The sequence below is a fragment of the Hydra vulgaris genome, chromosome 02, assembly GCF_038396675.1.
Source record: "Hydra vulgaris chromosome 02, alternate assembly HydraT2T_AEP".
Taxonomy (NCBI): Eukaryota; Metazoa; Cnidaria; class Hydrozoa; order Anthoathecata; family Hydridae; genus Hydra; species Hydra vulgaris.
The window spans coordinates 10,525,001-10,551,765 of NC_088921.1; the positions used below are offsets into that span (position 1 = coordinate 10,525,001).

Sequence of the window (26,765 nt, forward strand, 5' to 3'; positions counted from 1 at the left end):
GACCTACTTCCCCCCCTACCCCCCTACCCCCATCTAGGTATCCAACGTGTTTTCCAGACCTTTTACTCTCCGAGCGTACGTACTTTATGGACGATCCATTGTTGGAGTTAATCAGAATAATAATTGAATAAGAAAAATATATGCCGTAAAATCGCCTAAGTTCGGTCCCAATGTAACTTCGGTCACCATGTAACTTCGGTCATTTAAGGAAAAATATAAAAAAAGCATGCAAAACTCAAATTTTACGAAATTTTTTTATCATATAATATTTGTAATTAGTTCGTAAATATGAATCTATAAAAAATAATAATGTTTTTATGCAACCTGCAGAAATAATTCTTTAGCAAAACATCAATTTGAAAAAATGCATACTATTAAAATCTAAAATCTTAAATTATTAAAATAAATGATCATATTTAATCTTAGTATTATTAAGAATCACCAAATTAATTATATTTACAAAAAAAAAGTTATCTTTAGAAAATTAACTACTTTTTTTTATAAAAATTAGTGAAATTTGGAAATACTCTAACTTCGGTCATTCATGGATAAACAAAGGAGACAATGAGCAGTAATATTGTAAAAATGTTGATAAGTGTTGCAAGTGTAAAATTTATAGGTAACTTTACCTGTAAATTTACCAGCAAATTTTGACAATTTTATAATGGATACACACCATTGTATTTTATTTGAATAAAAAGTTTGTTCATTATTTCAAAACTAACTGACGGTTCTTTGAGTTCTAAAAATTATCAAGCTTGTGACATTTTTTTTTGGAGATAAAATTACAGTCTAATGACAATTGATACTATGGATACTTTGCAAATCCTGTGACAATTGGTGGATCTTGCTGTTCTACTATAATGAGAAAACCTTTTTAACTTAATTGAAAAATATATTTTTAATTTTATTAACCAATGGCATAGCAAATGCGATAATGGCTAAAGTAATAAAATAGTTGACTAATTACAATAAAAATTAAAAAAACTACTACATATATTTAAAAAAAGCCTTTTATTTATGTGCTCTTTCTTGTTTTCTTTGGTGCCCCAAAAGACTTCTTTTTTTTAAGCCCGGGGGCGACGCCCTTCTTAGTTTATTACTAGTATTACCTGAATTTATATCATAATTTTACAATAAAACAACATTTAAAAATTAGTTTTCATTGTTTGTGACATTAAGTTTGTGATACGTCATTAGTATTTATATAGCAGCCAGACTTATGAGATGGTATTGAAAGTTTGGTCAAAGTAGATGTTTTTATTGTAAATTAAATATTGAGTACTAGTTTTTATTTTACATTTTTTTATTTTTACGATATCAATTATCAATATAATTTTCTCTATGTTTCAGGAAAAAAAAATTTTTTTAAATTTTTTTATTTATGCATGATAAATAAATGTTTTAAGCTTAAGTGACCAAACTTAGGCAATTTTACGGTATATATATCTTTTAGCTATATGCTATATAATTTAGAATACTTGTGAAATTTAGAATAGACGCAAAGCTCTTTTATGCTGCAGTTTTCATTAAACTTGATTTGCTGTTTTGATTTTTTTAATTTAACTTAAGACAAAATATCATAAAATGAAAACTTTTGATCTTTCTTGTACATCTGTTTGTATTTTTCATATTTCATATACATACATCTGTTTGTAATTTCTTTCAAGTTAATTAGTTGTGTTTAGAAACTTTTTTTTAGTTGCATTTAGAAACACAGTTACCCTCTTTTTTTTTTAAGTTTATTTGTTGTGTTTAGAAACACAGTTAACTTTTAATTTTTAAGGTTATTAGTTATGTTTAGAAGCACAGTTGAATCTTTTTTAGTTAAACTTTTCTTAATAAATAGTTTTTTTTTCCAAACTTTTTTAATGTTTGAAATGTAAACAATATGTACATACATCTCTTAGCATTTTTGTTTTAAGTTTATTGTTGTATTTAGAAACTTTTTTTCAGTTGTATTTAGAAATACAATTAACTTTTTTTTAATGGTGTTTAGAAACACAGTTAACTTTTTTTTGAAAACATTTAAAAAATCTTTTTATAAAATTATTAATTTTAGTACCCAGTGCTCCTACAAAATTTTGTGTTCTTTTTTATACCACATCAAAATTGAAACTTAGCTGAGATGAACCTTTGGAAAAAAATGGTGTAATTATAGGGTATGAACTCTCTGTTGAAGGTATAAAAATCAATATTTTCCATGATTTGGCATTATAAGTATTAATATTTTTGTTATACTTTGTTTGTATATTTTTATTTATATATATTTTGTCATGATAAGTATTAAGAAAAAGAAAAACTAGATGAATAAAGATTTTTTGAGTATAAAGGAACAATAAGGATGAGATAAACGCTTGAGCAGCGATAATAGTAGTATTTGTATGATTGAGGAAGAAATGCAATCTTTCAACAATGGACAAAAACTCTGCATCTTGAAAAATGCTTGGCATCTAGAGTTATCCAACTATATTTTCTATGTGTTTTTTGACCTTGTTTATAAAAGAAAGGACGTTATTAGAAGCACTTGTTTAAATATGACAACAGAGTTCCACACAAAGATGAATAAAAGGTTGATAAATGTAGAGAATGGAATCAGAAGTAAGAAAATGACAAGCAAGGTAAATGATTAACTATAGTAGAGACTAACTTTGCAATGATTGAATGTTTCCATGAGAGTTCAGTTTTTTGAATTGAATTGAACAATTGATTGAATGTTTTCATGAGAGGTCAGTTAACAAAAGTAAAAGAAATTTAGAGAAGATATTAAGTAAAAAACTCAAAAAGAGTGTCTCACTTATTAAAAAAAGTGTGAATGAAAAAAAAGAGTGAGTGAAAAAAGTCAATATAGAAGTAAAATTAAAATATTTTTTTTTCAGTAACTGCTCCTATCTGTCACAGAAAAGAGATCTTCATGATGATTTCATAAAGGAATCATGAAGGAAATCTCAATGAATAAATGAAACATCGTGTAACATCATGAAGGAAATGAAACATCATGAAGAAAATCTCAATGAATAAATGAATAAAATTTGAAATGAATAAGTGTGTTATTTCTCACACACTTATTTATTTCAAATTTTTATAAAACAACTTAAATACTGTGGTTAGAAAAGAATGATTCAATAATTTTGAAATTTTTCTGAGAGAGAATGCATCTTATAAAGAAAGTTTATTGAGAAAACCAACATCAAAAACCAGCATCAAGATATATGATAAATATCAAAAGAATCATATCAAGATATAAATAGACCATATCAAGAGAGCAACCAAGAGGCAACACCCTTGCCTCACTTTATCAATGTCTTGCCTCGCTGCCTTCTACCTAATCTTTTTATCTTTTCATTACTATGGTTACAATGAGTCAGCAGTAAAACAAGAAGATTAAATTTATTCATTTATGTCTCAATTCAGATAGCAAATAATTAAATAATAAATAATATTCAGGTTTAAATTTAATTTCGGAATTAAATATTTAGACTCAAGATGAGATTTTAGAAGTATTTTACTGGTAATAGTCTAGTAATTAATAATAATAGTAACTAGGCAGCAGTTAGAAGCGACAGAGCCATCACCAACAAACATTTCAAACTACACCTCTAACTTCCAACAAGGCTGCAAACAATCACTATTAAGTTGTGAGCTACTAGAAAAAAGTATAGAGTTATATAGCAAGGAAAGGATTGGCAGAAGACTTTAAAATTTGAAACTGAAATGTTACTTGAAACTGAAAAAACAATAGAGTTATATAACAAGCAGATAGACAGAAGACTTGATAAGTTGAAGGTTGTATGAGTCAGAAAAACATGAAGATGGAGAGCTTCCAAAGGGTTAAAGTGCAGAAAAAAACAAGACAAATAAAAGTTTTTAGAGCATGCAGGGGCAGTAAAAAAATAAAGTATGAATGGCAAAGTTTTAGTAAGTTTTAGTTGATGGAGCTTGAGATGATAGCTCTAGTATTTGTAAGAAAGAGATTTGTAAAAAAGAAAAGAAAGAGACTTTATTAAAACTTTAAACTTTACTTTAGATGGGAAGAAGCTCAAGCTTAGCTGATAGAGTCCATCTTTACAATGCACTTTGTCTAGAAGGGAAAGAGCATCATTAGAAGAAATAGCCAAAATATGACAGCTGTATTCAATACAGGGATAAATAAGAGATTTGCAGAGGTAGAGAATGGAACCAGGAGTAATAAAATGGTGAGCACGATAAAAAGAAGCAATCTTAGCAGATGCTATTTTAGCAATCAGTTGTATATATAGTTCAATGAGAGGTCAGTAGTGAACAATAATCCAAGAAGATGTAAAAAAAAAAAAAAAGGACTTCAAAGAGGGTTCCCATTCATCAATTTAGGAATGTCGACAGTATTGCAATAATTGTTTGCAGTGAATAACTAAGTTTTAGTGGAAATTAAATGGAATTTAAAATTCACAAGCCACTTCAAGCCCCAATTTGTTATAGAACTGAGATCAGATTCAAGATCAATTCCCTGTTCTTAGCCATTGAAAAGAGAAGATTTTTTGTCAAGGCAGGAGTATAAAGTTAAATCATCAGCAAATAGAGCCACTTTAGATTCAAGGTTGTCAGGACGACAATGTAGATAAGATACAAAACAAGACCAAGGATCGAATTTTGAGCTACCCTTGAAGTTACTGGAATTAAAGAAGAGTTTTTTTTGGTGTTCATCGATAAAATAAAACGAATAGAAAAAAATAATTTGATAATTTCAAAATCAATTTGATAATTTCAAAATCTTTCCCAGATACACTATATGAAGCAAGCTTGTTAAGAAGACCCGCATGCCAAACTTTATTGAAAGCTTTAGATATATTAAGAACAATGGGCTATTGCTTTGTCTTACTGCCTCCATCTAATGCACAATAGAATCTTTCAATCACAGCAGTTAGCAAGTCACCCATAGAGGAAGAAGATCCAAAATTGTATTGTCTGACAGTAAGTTATTTGACTCAAGATAGGATGTTATAAATTTGTTGATTAATAACTCAAAGACCTTGCTAATGACAGATAGAAGACTGATTGGACAAAAGTTAGAGAGGTCATGATGTTCTCCAGAAATTTTTAAAATTTTATATGCCACCGAGTAATTGGTTAAAAATCTTGCTTTTTAATCTATTTAATCACATAGACTAATTTCTAGTTTTAACAACATTTAAAAAGTATTTTTTAAAAATATATAGAATCAGGGTTGCTATTTCATTTGGTCTTGGAACTTTTTTAACATTTATAACATTTTTAATTAACATTAAAAGAAAAAAAATTATAAAGTAATCATTTTTCAATATACACTTATTTCATTTTTCAATTTTACACTTATTTTCTCCTCTGCTCTGGTTTTTTGCAAGGGTGAAGCTGTCTCTTAATTTGACTTCCAAACTTTCATTGATGGCTCTGATAAAAGTTTTACAGACCTTTCCACTGATTTGAACTGACTATTAACAAACCCTAAGCTGTAACAAAGGGCTCCAAATGTGGCCTTGACAATTCACACCAAAAGTACGAACAGGGACACCATCTATGCTCAACATGGCACTGTTAGTGCTCTGCTATTTTACAGCTGTTGATTGAATCAACCTCATTGAGAGCAACCACATAACGATAAAACTGTGTTATAGTGCAGTATTCTTTATAGGAGATAATAGAATGAGTTGACTTGTCATACAAACAGAGTCACAAACAAACCCATGCATTGAGTCAAAAAGATCCAGCATTCAACATCCTTAACTGGAAACAATACATTATAAATACATCAACGCCAGCCTAAAAGATGAAGAAGGGGTGCAAGGCTTGTCAACAGATAGAACCTGTTTACCCCTTAAACTTAAACCCCTTTGCCGCTTATTAGAACAACTGTTGCAACACACTTTTATAAAGTGTAATTTATAATAAAATTTGATGACATAATTAAATAAATTTTTTTTCTTCTTCAGTTTGACTAATATAAAAATTATCCAAATGGCCAGTTATTATAATTTTTGCATTACCTATTTTTCTTGCAACTTTTTTCTTTTTCTTATCTTTTTCGATATTTCAAAGTCTTCTAGTTTCAAAATGGCTCTTACTTTTTATAATCTTTTTCTGAAACTGGAACTTTATTTTAGGGAAGAATTTAACTAAATTTAAGAGAAAGTTTTTCAATTATTAACAAGCATAAAACTAAAATATAATAACACAAAAAAAACAACAAAAAAACAACAGCAAAAAAAAACCCTGTTTGCTTTCTTCACAGAGACATAGTACTTATTAGAATAACCCTTGCAACAAACATTTCTAAAGGGTAATATTTAATAAAATTTGATGACATAGTTAAAGAATTAAAACTTGACAGAAACTTCTGTAAAATTTGTAGTCAGTTTTGTAACAAATTTTTTTGATCATACTTGTTTATAAATTCTAGATTTTTGTATGTGTATTATTAGCTTCAAACCTGTCATCACAATTTAAACGAGGAAGATAAGTTGGTATATCTGCACGCAGATATATCAAATAATTTAAAAATGTTTTTTAATAACCAAGGAACACGAATTTTATGTTTTGAAGCTTTAGTGTGAAAATACTTTTTTAAATTTTCAATATGTTATTTCTTAGATGTTTCTTCTTATTAAGTGGTACATTTTTTTTAAGGTTTTAAAATGACAAGAGAATCAATTTTCTTAGTTAAAATATGTTATGTAATTCAGTATGCTTATATATAATATATAAGCATATTGAATTATCTATTTATATGCTGGGAGGTCACTAACAGGTAGAACACAAGACTTTATGACGTGAAAAGTTTTATATGTGGTTTATTTGTTTTAAATTTATGATGTGAAAAGTTTTATATGTTGTTTTGTATTTCATAATATTTTAATAGATGCATAAAACTTATTTTGTTTTTCTCAAAAATCTTTCTTTAAGGTATATTTATTTGTTGATAGTTCAATTTTATACTCCAGTATATAAAAGGTTTTTGATTGTTTATAATAGATGATCTTAAATGTAATCTCTCTTCTGTGTGTTTGCAATGACTGGTGAATTTTAGTACAAACAAAATTTTTTTACTGCTTGTTATTATTGCAAAATTTTTAATGTTTTTATTTTGATGAATGAAAACTCCACTACTGACCACTTGTCAAAACCATGTAAAAAATTTTCAATCGACTACAAAGTTGCTAAAGTTACATCTGCTATTATTGCATCACTTTTTTGTACTTTTTATTTTTTCTCCTGATTCCTGATTACCTCTGATTCTGATACCTCCATCTCCTGATTACATTTGATTCTGATACTTCTATTTCCTGATTCCTGATTTCCTCTGATTCTGATACCTCTATCTCCTGATTACCTCTAATTCTGATAATTCCATCTCCTAATTCCTAATTACCTCTGATTCTGATTGATTTTTTGGTTTTATTTTTTTATTTTTTTAAGGAAAATCAATAAGTATATTTTTAAAGACAAAAAGTTATATAATGACACATCTACAATCTTCAACTCAGTACAATTTTGAGGTATTGAGATATTCCAACAATTTTTTTAGTTAATAATAATAAATTAACTACAAATTAATAAAATAATTGCTTAATTTAAATATTTTAACTTTTTGCTTGTAAATTGTGACTGTTTATAGATAATTTTAACATTAGTTTTAAATTAAAAAAAAAAAAAAATTCCTCACCTTACATAAAATAATTTGTTAAGGTATATAACATAAGCAGACATTTTGTTTAGATACGTGCTCTAACTAGTGAAGGAAAAGGATTAGCAGCTTATTTGACATCAACAACAAATACTCTTGGTATTTTTTGTTATAAATATTTTATACATTAAACAAAGTACAATTATAATTTAATATTTTTAAAATGCATTTCCACATCTTGAAAGCAGGATATACGCACCAGGCATGATATAAGGCGCAGGCACCTATATCTTTATAGGGTATCATCAAGTAGCAAAAGCTACTTGTTGATACCCTATAAAGATATAGGGCACAGACAGACAAACTGGGCAAAAAAGATAAAAGCTTTAAAGTAAAAGTCCTTTTTATAAACTTTATTTGAACAACAACAAAATTCATTTAAACAAAAAATTCTATAAACTGATTTTTTTTACTTTTGAGAAGATGCGGTAGTGGTGTAGTGGTAAGAGCGCTCGCTTTGTAAGCGAGAGGTTCGGAGTTCGACTCCCACCATGTCCCTGGAAGTACCGCGCTCAACTTAGTTTCTCCGCGCAGCGGCCTTGCTCAGCAAGGTTCGTGTTCGAGTAAAGAGTTGAGAGAGGGTTGTACCACGAATAATGACTTAAAAAATAAAAAAAAAAAAAAAAAAAAAAAAAAAAAAAAATGAGTATCCTCCTCGACTGTTGTGGCCCCCCTCGGGCCTTGGGGAGGTGAATAATATAAAAAAAAAAAAAAAAAAAAGATCAAGAAGTTAAAATTTTTGGAGAACAGAAGTTTGTTATAGCTGTGCGAGTTTGTCATAAGTAATTAGGATTATGGCCAAATTCCCTTAATTTAAGGCTGGAACTAGGGCTAGTTTTTCAGTCATAAGTCAATAATAAATCCATGCATAGATGTTTAATCCATCATGGTTTTCTGGGATATGACTGGGCTGGCTTGGTGTAGTTAAGAGATAAATCTTTTACGCTGGTTACTAACAACACAAGACTCTACTGAACGACATAAACAGCACGGACTTACACATTACACCTATACACCCTTATGCACATATAGCCTTTTTACATCGTTTGCATGCTTTTTGTTCTTTTATAAAATAAACTATCCTTGTTTGAACTCATTCTTATTTAGGTAATATTTTCTTTTAATATATAGTATGTGGTTGGAATGTTAAATGCAGATTTGTATGTTATGTATATGTGGTTATCATGTGTGATTGTTTTTTCATTTTAGGATTCATATAAATATATAAGAGCGATTCGTTTTGACTGGCGGCTTTTGACATATTTTGTTGATGGACGTCTTTTTGTTGTTGTTTTGTTATGGTCTCAAAATTACGTTTCATTCGGATCGTAGAGAAAGCTTTACTTTTTCGGAAACTTCGATTTATTAAGTTTGAAAAATACACTGTACAAGAAAGGGCAACCAGCAGTCCTTAAAAACCTGAAAAAGTCCTGGACAAACACGCATTTAAGTAGTCAGGTCAGGTTATCCTGACAAACACGCATTTAAGTAGTCAGATCAGGTTATCTGGACAAACACGCATTTCCTGGACAAACATGCATTTAAGTAGTCACGCAAGTAAACATGCAAGTCCTGGACGCATTTAAGTAACACGCAAGTCCTGGACGCAAGTCCTGGACGCATTTAAGTAAACACGCAAGTCCTGGACAAACACGCATTTAAGTAGTCAGATCAGGTTATCCTGCAACTGGTAACATGTAACCCAGTAAAATCTGCTTTTACAGTCAGATCAGGTTATCCTGCTACTGGTAACATGTAACCCAGTACAATCTGCTTCATGTCCAGCTGCCCTGTAGGATACGTCTTTTTAGGCTAAGGCTAGGAGATGCCAGAATCTGATTTAAAACACCCCCGCCTTGGGGCTCTTGGTTGATTAAAGGCTAGAGATGGTGTCTCGATAAAAATATTAGTCTGGGCAGATGTTAAATGCATCCGGCTACTGTCTTGTAGAAAGCCTCTTAGGCAAAGACTTAAGGGGTAAACAGATTCTATTTGTTGACCAGCCTCGCACCCCTTCTTCATCTATTAGGCTGGCGCAGATGTATTTTTAATACATTGTTTCCAGTTTAGGATGTTGAATGCTGGATCTTCTTGACTCAATGCATGGGTTTGCTTGTGTCACTGTTTTTATGACTAGGCAACTCATTCTATTATCTCCTAATGAGGGTACAGCTCTAAAACTCAGTTTTATGGTTCTGAGGCCGGCTGGTAGTCAGGTTTCCCGAACTCTGTGGTAGCTCTCAGAGAGGCTGATTCCATCAACAGCTGAAAAATATCAAAGTATTAACAGTGCCATGTTGCGCATGGATGGTGTCCCTGTTTGTATGTTTGGTGTGCATTGAGAGGCCACATTTGGAGCCCTTTGTTATGGCTTAGGGTTTATTAGTAGTAATGAGGCAATTGCTTGGGCTATTAAACGGTGTTCTGAGTACTACCTTTGCTTTCAGTCAAGTTCTTCAATCTAATTTAAAAATGAATAAAGTACCAAAAACTATAAAACAGAAAAAACCATCATCATCACCAAGTTCTCTAAACCTATCATTCACTAATATTCGTGGTCTTCGAAGTAACTTTTCTTCTGTTGAGTCTTATCTCTTGCAAAGTTCACCAGACCTACTTGCTCTTTGTGAGACTAATTTGAGTTCGGCTGTCTCATCTTGTGATCTTAGTGTTAATGGTTATCTTCCTCTAATTCGTAAAGACTCCAATAGTCACATGCTTGGCCTGGGCATTTACATTCGTAAGAATTCACCCATTTGTCGTGAAACTAGGTTTGAATCCACAGACTATTCTTTTATGTGCTTTCGTTTAGCAACACTTCACTCTATTGCCTTTCTCTTTGTTCTATATCGCTCTCCTTCATCTCAAGACTGCAAACTTTTTGACGTTATTTCTGATCATATTGACCAAGCCCTCTCTCTTTATCCATCAGCTAATATAATTGTTGTTGGTGACTTTAATGCTCACCACTCTGAATGGCTTGGCTCTAGTGTCAGTGATTTGGCAGGCATTAAAGCCCACAACTTTTGTCTTTCTCAATCCCTAACTCAAATAGTCAACTTTCCAACTCGCTTTCCAGTCAACCCGAATCATTTACCTTCTCTACTCGACTTATGTCTTGTTTCTGATCCTAGTCAGTGCTCAGTTTCTCCACATTCACCCTGAGGTGCTTCTGATCACAGTTTGATCTCTCTAAAACTAATATCTCATTCTACTTCATCACCTGAATCCCCCTATCGAACCTCTTACAACTACAGTAAAGCTGACTGGGATTTCTCCGTGATTTTCTTCGTGATGGCCCTTGGGTAGAAATCTTTCGTCTTCCTGTCGACAAATATGCTTCCTACATAACTTCGTGGATTCAGGCTGACATGGAATCTTTTATTCCCTCTCGATGATTCCAGGTCAAGCCTCACTCTCCTCCATGGTTTTCTTCACACTGTGCTGCTGCGATTGCCAATCGAAACCGTAACTTCCATATTTATCAGCAAAACAATTCTCCAGAAAACAGACGTCTGTTTATTACTGCTATAAACAATTGTAAAAAGGCTTTGTCTAATGCCAAAACCCGCTATTCTCAGGTCATGAAGTCTTGTATCTCATCTCAAAAATTAGCTCTGAACTCTGGAAAATACTTAATAATATCAATAATAAGGGCAAATCTATAATTCCACCACTCTTGTATGGTTCAGACTTTGTCACCGCACCTAAAGACAAAGCCGAACTGTTTGCTAAAAACTTTTCATCAATATCATCTCTTGATTCCACTAGTTGTGTTCTACCTGATATTGCCAACAAACAGGTTGATCCATTGCTTGACATTCATATCACTCCAACATCTGTATCTAAAATGATTTCCTGCTTAGACTCTTCTACAGCTTGTGGCCCGGACGACATACCTTTTATTGTCTTGCAGAAGTGTTCTCCGGAGCTGTCGTCTATACTCACAAAACTATTCAACAAGTGCTTATCAGAGTCTTGCTTTCCAGCCTGCTGGAAAGCGGCATCTGTTATCCCTATCTTCAAAAATTTTGGAGAGCGATCTGATTCGTCTAACTACCGTCCCATAAGTCTTCTTCCTATCATAAGCAAGGTTTTTGAATCTTTAATTAACAAACACTTAATTTCTCATCTTGAATCGAATAACTTACTTTCTGACCATCAATATGGATTTCGATCTTCTCGTTCTACAGCTGATTTGTTAACAGTAATAACTGACAGGTTTTATCGTGCATTAGATAAAGGTGGAGAGGTTAAGGCTATCGCTCTTGACATTTCAAAAGCTTTTCATAAAGTTTGGCATGCTGGTCTTCTCCATAAGCTTTCTTCTTATGGTGTATCCGGCAACATCTTTAAGATCATTGAATCCTTCCTTTCCAATTGTAGCATAAAAGTTGTCCATGATGGACAACACTCTTCTTCTTATTCTTTAACTTTCGGGGTTCCTCAAGGTTCTATCCTTGGCCCTATACTCTTTTTAATTTATATTAATGATCTTCCAGATATTCTGACATATAAGGTGGCATTGTTTGTTGATGATGCTACAATTTATTCTTGTCGTGATAGAAAAAAACCAACACCCTCTGATTGCTTGGAGGGGGCATTTGAGCTTGAAAAGGATCTCACTCCTGCTACAGCATGGGGCTCACAGTGGCTGGTGAACTTTAATTCAGATAAACTCAATTTTTTTCAGCCAATCGTTATCGCAATAATTTAGATCTTCCTATATTTATGAACGGTGATGTACTCGATGAGTCACCTACTCTTCATCTTCTAGGATTAACTCTTACTTCCAATCTTTCTTGGAAAACATATCAAATCAGTCGCAAAATTAGCATCTGCTAAGGTTGCATCTCTTTATCGAGCTTGTCACTTTCTTACTTCGGATTCTATTCTCTATCTCTATAAATCTCAAATCTGGCCTTGTGCGGAATATTGTTGCCATATCTGGGGCGGATCTTCTAATGATGCCCTTTCTCTTTTAGACAAGGTGCAAAAACGCATTGTAAACATAGTTGGACCTGCTCTTGCAGCCAACCTCCAACCATTTTCACATCGTCATAATGTTGCTTCTCTTTCTCTTTTCTACAAATACTATAATGGGCACTGCTCTAAAGAGCTAGCGTCTCTTGTGCCATCTACTAAAATTCGTTCTCGTGTTACTCGTCATTCAATTAAGTGCCATCCTTTCTTTGTGACTGTTCCTAAGTGCTCCAAAAACGCTTATTCGTCTAGCTTTTTTCCTCGAATATCAGCTCTTTGGAATTCGCTTGCCTCATCTTCTTCCTTGATTCATATAATTTGCAATCTTTTAAGTCGTCCGTCAATCGTTATCTTGCTCTACAATCTTCATCTTTTCTCTTTCAGTAACTTCCAACTTTAATTAGTAGCTGCTTGCAGCCTTGTTGGAAGCAACGATGTTTACTTTTTTTCTTAAAAAGTTCAATATTTCATTATCATATTTTTATCTTTTACAGAGTGTAAAAGATAAAAACATGTTAAAGTCAAGTTGTTATTAGTTTTGCATAGATTTATGCTGAATTTAATAATTATGTATTTTCTGCAAAAAAATTTTTCTTTAGTGTTACTGTTAGTATTAGTAACATCTACTCATTTTTCAATATCATATTTTTTCATAAATTAAAATATTTTATAAGATAATATTGTATTAGTTTTTATTATTAGATTATTTTGCACCCTTACCTCCTCAATTACATGTTCATGGTAAAACAGAGATTTTTATTGAGTGGGATCCTCCTAAAAATCTTCTTGGCAGATTAAATTATTAGAAACTTAGAATGGATAACATGGTTTGTTGTTTTTTTTTTTATGTATTTCTACTTTAATTTGTTCTTAGTTTGAAATTTAACAAGAAATTCTCTGATTCTTAGTAACACTAGTTGTGACATGAATTAAAACTTTCTGATAGAAAAAGTAATTTAACGTTTAACAATGGAACACAGAGACTCTTAAAGTTTTTTGCTAATCATGCGAGGAACTTTATTGTTACTTGAGTCTTTGCTTATGCATGTTTCTTAGTGATTTTTGTCACCATTTACGTTCTTTCTTATTGTTGTTGTTTTTTCTTTTGCTCCCAACAAAAAGCCATATTATGCTAAGAAGTTAATTATATAACCAAAAGCAGTAAAGAGAGTTAAAGAAAAGAAAACTGTCAATAGAAGACTGTAAAGTAAAAACTAGAGATGTGACACGTATTTTTGGTTCTTGTTTTTTTGGTTTTTTTGGTCGTTTTTTTGGAAAAAAAACGCAGGGGTCCGTTTTTTTGTTTTTTTGGGAAATATTCAAAAATTCATTATTTATGCTGCTAAATTTAATTTTAATGACAATATCTTAGTTCATATTTTAACTTCTGATTTAAATAGGGCAAATAATTTTGAAATTATTTTTATTTTGGTATGCTTGAAGGTTAACACAGTTGAAGCAGTCCTGTATAAAATTCTCTTAGATAATTTTATCTTCATCAATTTTATCATTATTGGTTTTTAGTGTTATATATTGACACAATAAACATTGTTTATTTACATTTATTATATTTAGATTTAACAATTGATATATATATATATATATATATATATATATATATATATATATATATATATATATATATATATATATATATATATATATATATATATATATATATATTTATATTTATATATATGCATATATATATATGTATATATATACATATATATATATATATATATATATATATATATATATATATATTTTTATTTATTTATTTATTTATTCTGATTCACTCCCAACAAGACTGTAATAAACAACTATTAAGTTGAGAGTTACTAGGAAAAAAAAAATAGAGTTATAGAGCTAGGAAACAGTTAACATAAGACTTAAAGAGTAGTAGGTTGCACGAATCAAGAAAACATGAGGATAAAAGAGTGTTTCAAAGGGTTAAAATGCGGGTAAAAGAACTAGACAAATAAAAGAGCATGCAGGGACAGATACAGTAAATAAATGAGACTTAGCTGAATCACAAGTCAAGTGAGTATGAGTTTTTGTTGATAGAACTAAGATGATAAGTCCTTTGAGCAGCAACCATGATAGAGTTTGTAGAAAAGAGAAAGAGATGAATTTTACGACTATGGGAAAGAGGCTCAAGCTTAGCAGATAGAGTGGTTACAACTGTGTTTACAATGCATTTTTGGACTTTGTCTAGAAGAAAAAGTGCATCATTAGAAAAACAGCCCAAATATGAGAACAGTTATCCATACAGGGACAAATAAGAGATTTGTACAGGTAGAGAATGGAATAGGGGTAAGAAAATGACGATAATGATAAAGGGATGCTAATTTAGCAAAAAAGAGCACTCAGCGAGAGGGTTGCTATTTAATAATATTGAGATGTCAACAGTATTGTGGTAGTTGTTTGCAGTAAATAACTGTGTTCTTTTGGTGTTAAAATTTATAAGCCAAAATTTGTGAGCCCCAATCTGTTACAGAAGTGAGATCAGATTCAAGATCAGCTGCCTGTTCTAAGCGATCAAAAAGAAAAGACTTTTTGTCAAGACAGGAGTAAAAAGTTGAATCATCAGCAAAAAGAGCTACTTTAAATGTAAGGTTGTCGGGAAGATCATTAATGTAGATAAGAAACAAAACAGGACTAAGAATAGAACTTTGAGGTACCCCAGAAGTTACTAGAAATAAATAAAACTATTGGCCTTTTAGGATGACTTTAATAAAGCAGTTAAAAAGTAATGTTTTGATAATCTTAAAAACTTTCCCAGATACTTAATATTAGACGTCTGGGGAAGACCAGCATGCCAAACTGTGTTAAAAGCTATATATATATATATATATATATATATATATATATATATATATATATATATATATATATATATATATATATATTTAGATAAAAAACTGAACTCAGTTGTTTTTATGTGCTGTGGTTATCTTTTGGGAATAATTTAAGTTTAATTGTCCAATATTTAGTTCATGCTTAAGCTCATTTTCTATTCAATAGTTCCCTATTATTATTTTAATTCATTGTAAAATTAGCATCTGCTAAGGTTATCGTTCTTGACACTTTCTTACTCCAGATTCTAGTCTTTATCTCTATTAATCTCAAAATCGTCCTTGCATGGAATACTGTTGCCAAATACAGGTAGTGGTGTACTTTATATGGTAGTGGTGTAGTGGTAGAGCGCTCACTTCATAACCGAGAGGTTCCAAGTTCGATCCCCACCACATTCCTGGTAGTAACGCGCTCAACTTGTTTCTCCGCGCAGCGGCCTTGTTTTTCAAGGTTTATGTTTTGGTGTTATAGAGTTTAGAGAGGGTTATAACCACAATTAAGTAGCCTCCGTGTCTGTAGTGGCCTTCTGGGCCTTGGGGAGGTGAATTAACAAATAAAAAAAATCATGGGGCAGATTTTCTAATGATGCTGTTTTTTTTTTAGACAAGCATTGTAAACATGTTTGAACCTGCTCTTGCAGCCAACCTCCAACCATTATCACATTTTCATAATTTTGCTTCCCTTTTTTTTTACAAATATTATAATTTAGGCTTAGGTTAGTTTATTTTTTCTAAAGTCTATTATAATTTCACATTATTGTTATCGCACTCTTTACTAATTGAAGGAGATCTTTAAAAACATAGTATGTTATTTTTTTCTGTAATAATCTTGTTTTGAAACTTTTTAGATTTTCTATTTTTTGGAAAGCTTTTATGTGCTTTGTTTTATATATCCTCTTGTATTGAATGTTGGACTTTTGTTAGCAAATGTTTTTCCTCCATATATCATTATTTTTGTTTAATACTTTTTTGAATATATATTTATTTATTTGATTTATGATTCAGAATTAAATTTATATATAAATCAAAAATATAGTTTCAAAACAATTAACGAACTGCAACTATGAATTAAGTTTAACATTTATTTCCAGGAAATATATAGAGGCATTGACCGCTGTTTTACTGCGCAAGCTCTTCAGCCAACTAAAGTTTATAGATTTACAGTAACTACATTTAGTTATATTTGAAATTTGTTTTTAGTTTTGAAATGTTATTCTGAAGTGAAAATATTAAATTTCAGGTTTCAGCTTGGATGAGTGAGGGTAGATGCGAAAGTTTACCAAGAACACGTCGAATAAGCAAACAATGTAAGTTGCTTCAATATATCCAAATATTAATAATAATACTATTAATATGGCTGAAATAGTAAAAAAAATTTTTACTTCAGAAATCAGATTTGAATTTTTTAACTGTTCCTTTACTTGCTTTCATTTAGCAACTCTTCACTTGATTACCTTTTCTACACACTTTTTGGTGTTATTTCTTTTAGTCAAATTAACCAAGTCTTTTTATTCTTTATTCGTTTTCCAATGTTGTTATTATTGGTGACTTTTATGTTATTAAACTCATTGGCTTGGCTCTAGACTTTGCAGGCCCTAAATCTAAAAATAAGTTTTATTCAAATCTCTTACGCTGAAGAAAGTTGACAACTACAAACTGGAATGAATTTAAAAAGTGTTTATATACCTAAAAGTACCATCTAGAGCAAGGGTGGTTAAAGTATTTAAAACCAAGATATTTCTTGTTGTTTCTTCTCTCATTTTTAACACTAAAATAAACTAAAATTTAGTTTTAAATAGATATTTATTAAAGACTTGTTTTCATTCTTTTATTTAGCATACCATTTTATCAATATTGCATTAACCTAACTTAAAAATATTAAGTTAGGTTAATGTTGAGAAAATGCCGATTACATATATTTGAACTTGAATTAGTATCCGGAAATCTGAAATTAAAGTATTTGAATATTCGATAATCAAATTATTTGAATAAACATTTTGTGAAAAGTTCAATTAAAATATTAAAGATAATCTGGTAACATTTTTTAATTTTGTTGATTCTTGAGTCATGCACTTTTTTTGCAAATGAGTTTCTGTGGCACAAACATTAGAAATAAAGTTTTATGATGGCTTCCATTGATCATTTTTATATGATCATTTTTATTTCCGATCTGTTTCAAGTACAAATTTTGTAGGTTTATCAGGCAAACATTTTACGTCGCAAACATTCATATCTTACGTCGAGTTTATAAAAGAATGATAATCTTATGTTGCAATCGGAAATAGTGATCATTTAGCTTAACTTTTTATTAGTTCATAAATTCGACATATTATGTCGGATTTATTAATGACTTATTAAAATTTTGTTATTTAAAAAGTACTGGAAATGAGATAAGAAAAATTAAAATTTTAACTTTTTTTTTTTTTTTTTTATTGTAGCTACATCATCGTCTATTTTAAAAAGAAGAATCTCTCTCAATGAGTAATTTGAATCTCGATTTAATAAAATTATAGTAAAAATAAGAATGACAAAAGTACAAAATAAAAATGTTTGTTAAATATATGTAAATAATGTTTACAGTTATTTATATAAAGTTTATGTTTTCACAAAAGTTTTTTTCGTAAGATGGTATATTGCAACCTTAAAATGTCTTAAGGATGGAGATGAAATCCCGAGAAATAATGAGGTCCGTTCCAAAAAATTCATAAAGCTTATTCGTTATAGACGCAATCCAGCTAAATCAGGAAGATCAGTTGCAAAATAATTTGAAACCAATTCCAAATCCATCAGAAATTTGGTTAAAATAAACTTATGAATGAAAGCTAATAAAAAGATAGTTATCTCAGGGCTGACAACACTGGTTTCAAAGTGGAGGGGCACAATCATCAATTTTTCAAAAAGTCATCTATATCTAGAATTTTCTTTGAAAAAAAAAGGGGAGGGGCCGGTTTCTCTGTTATCTCTGGTCTGACAATCAGAAATAGGCTTAAGCGTATTAAGAGATGAAAATTGATAAAGAAACGACACCACCGACGACTTTTTCCAATGAAAAGTTATTCCTGCTTAAGCGCCCTGTTAATTGACAAAATGGTTGAGTTAGTTTGAATCCCACGTTACGTAAGAGCTTTCAGAAATGCATCGAAGGTTATATTTTTTGGTGCATTTTCCAAGGACAAAAAGCGTGCACTAAATTTTTTAATTTATATAATAATTTATTGATAAAGAAGTTGAATTTAAGTAGGAGTTCTATTTTTATATTCTATTTTGTAAAACCTCATACTAATAGAATGTTTGGCGTTCATCTATCAAGTGCATTCAGTAGCAACTACTTTACCTTAAGAGTTTTCATTTGTCAAAAGCCTTCGATATCGCTAATCATAATATACTAGTAAAAAAACTTGAACACTATGGAGTAAAAAATAACAATTTACTTTTGTTCAAAAGTTATTTGACCAATAGAAAACATTTTATAGAATATGAACAAAAACAAATAATCCCGTCTGCCGTAACCTGCGGGGTTCCCCAGGAGTCTTCTTAAGGACCACTGTTGTTCTTAGTGTACGTTAATGATTTCAATTTAGCAACAGACCTATTAAATTGTATTCTTTCTGCAGATGACTTCAATCTTTTTTATTTCCACAGAGATATTAATACACTATTTGAAACAAGAAACGAACAATTATCGAAAGTTAATGAGTGGTTTATAAGTAATAAACTTTCTCTAAATGTGGATAAAACCAAATTTATTTTGTTCCACAAAGTAAATAAATCAAAAAATATCCCCCATCAAATTGCCTAACCTAATAATCAATAACACTAACATTTCAAAGAGAAACTCAGTAAACTTTCTAGGCGTAATCTTAGATAAACATTTACGTTGGAGTTCACATATAAAAAGTATTGAAAATAAAATATCAAAAAATTTAGCAATGATATATAGAACTAAACCATTTTTAAACAATATTTCTTTAAAAAGTTTATATTTCTCTTTTATTCATTGTTATTTAATTTATTGCAATATTGCATGAGTAAGTACAAACCATACAAAATTAAAAAAATTGTACTGTAAACAAAAACACGCGTGCAGAACAATTTTTGGAGCTGATGAACTGTACCCTGTGAGCCTCTTCTGCCTTTACTTGGAACATAAAACATATATAAAATCAACTTACACCAAGTTTTAATGTTCACGTATAAAACAAATTTAGGATTATTTTCTAAAACATTTCAATCCTATTTTGACAAAATAGTTCATAAATATTCAACAAAATTTTCAAATAACAACTTTGTTGTCCCAAAATATAATTTAAAACTAACTTCACATTCAGTTCTTTACCATGGACCTTACTTTGTCGAAAATGTTTCCCAAGATTGTAAATACACATAAAACTAGTATAGAGCAGTTTAAAAATGAATCAAAACAGGTATTCTTACTTATGGATTTTAATTTCTCCGATTTTAAATGTTTTTTTAAATTAAATCTCAAATACAAAAAATAATTCAAAAATTACGTAAAATTAAATTATTTAAATAAATTATTAAAAATTAATTCAAAAATAAAAAAAAATTCAAAAAATACTTCACTGAGTGTATTAACGTTTTTCTTTTTCAATACCTTAATTATGGTATTACCTCTATGGCAATTGCTAACTTATTTACATAATTTCTATGAAGTATACTAATTTATTTATGTTATTTCTATATTGTATATTAATTTATTTACTTTTTTATTTTTAAATCTTAATTTAAGTTTTTAAGTTTTAAGAAAATGATAATATCTTATATATTTTTTCTTATTCACCCGCCAATATTTATTTTTATTTATATCCTTCGAAACTGTATATATTATTAAACGGCAAAAAAAAAACAATTTAAAAAAAAATCTACTTTCCAGCAGAATTTAGCGTCCAAAAATAATGCAAAAACCGTTTAAAAGAAAAATTTCCCTTGTTTGATTCCTGTATCAGAATGGCCTGCCAACAGTCCAGATTTGAACCTATTGGTTATTGGATGTTTTTCATGTTGGAAAACTAAAAAAATGTAAAATGCAATAACTAAAAGATTATAAGGATTTACTAGTCAAAATTTGAGATGAAATCCTTGACGGTATCGGTATTGTCATCTGTTATAAATTTTTAAACAGAGTACATATGTGTATCAAAAAAAAAGAGAAAAATTTGAAATAAATTAATTTTTTATATTAAATATTAATGTAAATTTCAGAAAAATAGTCATTCATAAATCAAAAAAGTGCTCTAATTTAGCAAACACAAAAAGTATGTGACATTTGTAAATATATTGTAAAATACCATAATAATTAAAAAAAATATTTTTTAATACTATAAATGGGTTGATATATAATATTGGTATTACTATAAAAAATGTAATTTAACTTAATTATTTAGTTAATAAAAAATTTTTATTTACTAAATTTTTAATTTCTTCGGGTCTGTAGTTTTTCATATTAAATTAAAACGCCTACTTCATTTAATGTGCCAATTTTTTTTTTTTTTTTTGTAGTTTTTTTAGGTGCTCCCAGAAGTCCTTACGGTCTTTTCAAGAGCACCGCGGGAGAGCATTTAACAGGAAGTTCACGCCTCCCTCCTTTACCAATGTCGCTTGTTGGGCTAGAGCTGGCATCGAACCTAGGACCTCTGGGTTCTGAGCCAGAACTCTAACCACTGCGCCACGGCTGCTCAAAAGAAAAGACTCGAAAATTTTAACTTGTTTTGAAAAACTACTTACTCAAGAGGAAATTTAAAGGAGAAAATAAAAACGAAAATATAAAGGAGGAAAGAAAATATGTTATTTTTTGCTAATGTTTGTTTTTTGTTTAGAATAATTGATATAAAATATCAGAAATGATATATGATATCATTTCTGCTAAATCTTCAGCTTTAGTTTTTTTAATTATTGGTTTCGCATAACAAGTAGGTTAGGTATAAAGAACAGATGCTGAATTTACTTCTTCATGTAGAAATAAACTGGTTAGTAATTTCAGCAATTCCATTTTTATTCTGGAGTTTTAAAAGATTATCTGGTGATTCTGAATCGATTTAAAGTCATCAAGATTATGTAAATAACATTGTAAGCAAGCAACAATATAATTTCTTTTTTTAGTAATTCTCTAAGAAACAATAGTAAACAATTTTTGGCTGATGTTAGTTTTTTGTACTCCAAGAGTTAGTAATAAGAACAATTTAATTTTATCATTTCTTAGCCAAATAGTTTTAAAAATTTTTGATTTTTATCAAAATTGGAATTTTTCTACTGTCAAAAATAAACTAATACAAGTTATTTTCTCAATAAATAATATATTTCGAGTTCTTTTGATTTCGTTTCTCTGTTATAAGTGTTATCTAAATGTAATTAAAAAATATATATATTTTTTGTTATTGTTTTGTTAAACGGTGTTTTATAATTAAGATACCTTATCTTATTTGTACGTATGTTTTCTTAAACGGTAATTTCATTTCATTTTATATTTTTTTGAAACAATTGGTTTATTATTATTGTATTGTTAAACGGTTCTCGGTGACATCTAATGATCCTCTTCGAGTTTCCATGTATTCATATATTATATACGCATTTTACAAAAAATAAGTAATAGTTTATAATTAGAGATGTTATACTTCCTAAAATAGCCTATAACTATGCACACTACCACCTTCAAATAATAAAATTTTCTAAGCAAGTTCTGTTAAAATTAGCTCTAATTGCAAATTGAATATCATTTGCAATTAGAGTTATTCTTTCTCACATCTTCATATGTACGCATTTTTTCGTAGAGATTAGTTTGATCGTTTTCATTTACGTTTCGTTTTTACGAAGTAGAGCTGAATCAACTAGTAATCTGAATCATAATAATTCATTAACGTCTTATATTGGTCGTCGACAAAGGCTTCGAAAAGGGAGGGGGATACAATCGTCAATTTTAAAAAAAAGTCCTTTATATCTAAATTTTTTTAAAAAAAAATATAAAAAATAAAATGATCCTTTAGAAAAAAAGTGGGGAGGGGAACGCCCAGCGCCCCCTCTCTTCCGGTGTCGTCGGCCCTGTAGTATACCCACGATACACACTTCAATTAACCAGGTGGGAACTCTCAACATAGGAAAGTGTCATCAAATATTCGGCAGCTTCGCCCGAGCGTCTGGCCGAATATTATGTGCTTTGGCAAAACCACTATTTTCACTTTAGTCGATTTAGTCGATAACACTATTTAAAAGACGATTAGAGCTGATTAGCTATAAACTTACGCATACGCAACTATTCATATTTGCGTATGCGTAACTATGCAATGTTAAAAAGGTTCCCCGTTCCATTAGATTTCTTATCCCTTTTCACTCTATATGTAAATTTTAAAACAAATTTGATGTGTTTTGGTTCTTAGGAAATCTTAACTTCTAAAACTACCCTAAAAAAAATGTGTCCTGTGGCAAGTTTTTTCATTAATAGTGGTCTTAACCCTTTTGCCACTGAGTTAAAAACAGCTATATGACTGCGCGTAAAATAACAAACTAGGATTATGATGAATTAAAAGAGTATAAAATAAAAACTACTTGTCAGAATTTTACATATAAGACCTTGTTTTTTTTGTTATAGAATTAGCTTTCAGAATAATGAAAAACTTTAAAAAAAAATTTTATTATCTTAATAACAAGATCAAATTATACCATGGTGAAAATAACAAAATTATATAGTTTCTTTATGTAACCTTAAACAAATAAAATAGAAATACATAAACATATTGTTTTCGAATTTAAAAAAATGAGGCATTTAATGTGGCGAATCAAAACAAAAAATCTTGACCACTATCATTGAAAAAAGTATCAATGGATCTTGTTTTTATCAGTATAATTTAATCTATTTTTAGTCATTTCTTAAAATTGATTTTTAAGCGATCTATAAATGCAATTAAAAAACAGTTTAAAGCATTAACTTAAGAATTTATTCACATTTCAAAGATAAGTTTAAAGTTTTCTTCAATTGCTATAGATGTTTTGAAATATTTAAAATTGTTTATGGACCTCCGTGCAGGTCACTTGTCATTTAGAAACAAATTTTATGAACCGCCATATGGGCCACTTGTCATAAAAAAGTTAAGATTAAATAGTTTAAAAAATCCCTATGTTTAAATAGTCAGTGGAGACTATTTAAACATAAGAAATATTTATTGGAATAATAAAAGAAAAAAGATTGCTTGTAATGCAAAAGATCAATGTAATTATTTTCTGATTTATTTGCATTTATAAATAAGAAATTCATAAAGGTGATACAAGTAATTTCAAAATTACCCTTATGTAACACCGTAAAAATAAAAAAACAACTAGTTAAAATAGTGTGCAATGGTGAAGAACATTGTACTTTATTCAATTTGATTTGAGCAAAGACAAAGTGGACAAGTAATCAATATATTCAGGTAGCGAATTCCTGATAAATCTTTCACAGTAGAAAAATCTTTGTGTATCATTTTTACATTTAATACGTGAATTAAGTTTTTGGGCTTGACATCTTGTAGGATATAATAAAATACATAAATGAAATTTCTAACAAATTGGAGAAGCATTTCAATCTTTATAATGGTATCTAGATGCCTTGTGGCTTTTCTTTAAATCATTTTCTTTCAGCCAGGGTTTTTGCTCAGGTTAGTCTTATCATAGTTCATTACATTAGAAGAACAATGTCTTTGATCAGGTTGTGCAGATTGTTGAAAATAAACATCAAACTGTTCTTCACTAACAGCTTCATGTCTCTTTAAAATTTTCTTAACAATTCTCTGTAAAATTAGGTTGTGGTGCCTTTTAAAAAATCGGTAAGCCTTGCCCAGAGAAGTTTACTTTTGTTTGTGAAGAATGCATTTGATGAAAAGTTTTAGTGCAGCCAGATCCCAAAGCTCTTCATCCTTGTGATGAAGTGCTTTGTCATTGCTCTGATTTGAGTAATGACAAGCTCTTACTCAGCAGAAATAGCAACAAGGTGTCTGCATACTTTTGATCTTACCACATAACTTCTATATAATTTCTAAGAATAGAAATTTCTTAGAATATCTAGATAATTTCTAAGAGTTCATCTAAAATTCTCAGATTATGTTATCTCAGATTCTGTTAATCTCAGAGACACTTTAAACTGGAATACCACCAGCAATAACCTTCATAGCCTTATCCACTTCTCTTCGGGGTAGTTACTGTGTGCGTAACCTTTCTTTGTTTTTTATGTACATGGCATATTGCAACTGATTTTTAAAAAAAAAAATTGACAAATTTATTAACTAAATCAATAAGTGTCCATATTATCCCAATTTATAAAATAGCCAATTTACCCCACTTACCTTTATTATCTGCTTTGAGCTTAAGTTATCTGCATAAAATTATCTACTTTGAGCTTAAAAATGCCTTTACCTAAGTAGCTAATAGAGGTCTGATTAAAATTTTGGCTGAATTGTCCCTCAAATATTCGCTTGGCAATAGTTAGCATTTTTAAAATCTGAAAAGACATACAAAAATGACATGCGAAAAGCATTCAACAACAAGAGTACTGTTATTTAATTTTTTTGTAACAGACATTAAAATGTCAGGTTAACATTAAGCTTTAAAAATTATGTAGAGAGGGACACTGCATCTTTGAAACTTTATCAGATTTTAGCAAAAAACTGGTAAATATGCCCAATTGGCCATATTACCCTATCTGGCGGTATATGTATACGTATATGTATATATATATATATATATATATATATATATATATATATATATATATATATATATATATATATTATATTTTGTTATTCACCTCCTCAAGGCCGAGAAGGCCACTACAGATGAGGAGGCTACTTAATAGTGGTTATAACCCTCTCTCAGCTCTATAACTCCGAAACACGAACCTTGACGAACGAGGCCGCTGCGCGGAGAAACAAGTTTATATATATATATGTATGGGTCAAACTATTATATTTCAACCAATCGCCTGTGGGTCACCATCTCTGATTTTCCTGATTTTTACATATTGTTATGTGCATTATGTAGATAGGTTAAATTTAAAATTTCAGACTTCCAAGTACAACGGTTCAGAAATTATAGCCTTAGATACATGACACAGTGGCCCCCCTCAATTTGCAAATGGTCAAAACAGACTAATTTAGAGCTGTATAACTTTTTTCTCACTTTCAACAAGTATCTCATTTTTTCTAGAACTAATTTCTGGATAGTTCTCTCTACAAAAAAGTGGTTTAATTAACTTGTTTGAATTTAGAAAAAAATTATGACCTTCTCAACTTTGGAAAAAATCCTAAAATTGCTAAAATATACTAAAATGAAACTAACTGTAGCATTATTCTATTTATCCACAAGTCTTTACAGATAAGTTTTTTGATTAGCTACTACTGTCTGCAATAAATGGGCAAAATATAGGCAGCTTGTTGCAGTTTAGAATTTAAATATATCTAAAAGCAAAATGTCCACTTGCCGTTTTGAGATGCTTGTAAATTTTTCTATCACTTTGTTTTGATCTAAGATTAACAGCATATAAGACCATTAGACCCAACTATCTGAAAATGCAAGCATTGTAAATTTGTTGAATCCACACCAAAAATGCCAGCATTTTAAATTAACCCTATTTTTCAATCTGATCTTGATCTTGATCTGGTCTTTATAGTAGATAGGGGCACAAATAAAGGGGGCAGTAACTTTTTAGAGACTTCCATTATGGTTCAAATTAAGGTCTCTAAATTATTTTAGATTTTTTTTTTTTTAATTTTATTGGTACTGTTTGCCGTATATTAAAATTTACAATGAAATAAATCGTGTTAATAAATAAGAGAGCTGGAGCAAGCAGAAGGCATAAACTGTCTTATCATCAAGTCCCATTTACATTGAAAAAATCGTCAGTTTATATACAAAAATGAAAAGTAGCTAAGTACATAATAAGAATTTTACACACGTTAGTTACAATATAAATATAAATATAATATAAATATTAGTGTTGAAATATAACGTAATATATCAAAGATTAACAACAATATAAAAGTATTATAGTTTTTTAACAAAAAAAAAAAATTAAATCAAAATAAAACTGCAACAAAAGAGTAGTGTCAATAACTATTTTTTTAGATAATTTATATTATTTATGTATTTATTTTAAAAGAGATATTTAAATCAAAGGCATTTAGTAATAAGAGACTCTTAGATTCTTTCCTGAGTTGTTCCAAAGAGATGTTTTAAATATTATTTTT

General features: G+C 29.7%; 1 long non-coding RNA gene across 1 annotated transcript in view; it reads left to right on the forward strand.

The window, feature by feature from the left end:
- LOC136076729 (uncharacterized) overlaps positions 1-18,137 on the forward strand; it is a 29,209-nt gene extending 11,072 nt beyond the window's left edge. The window contains exons 6-12 of the long non-coding RNA XR_010636541.1: positions 2,063-2,182; positions 7,429-7,508; positions 7,729-7,795; positions 13,382-13,506; positions 16,629-16,700; positions 16,778-16,844; positions 17,976-18,137. This is a non-coding gene — a long non-coding RNA (uncharacterized LOC136076729). The remainder of the gene's footprint in view (positions 1-2,062; positions 2,183-7,428; positions 7,509-7,728; positions 7,796-13,381; positions 13,507-16,628; positions 16,701-16,777; positions 16,845-17,975) is intronic.
- Positions 18,138-26,765: the final 8,628 nt, after the last annotated feature.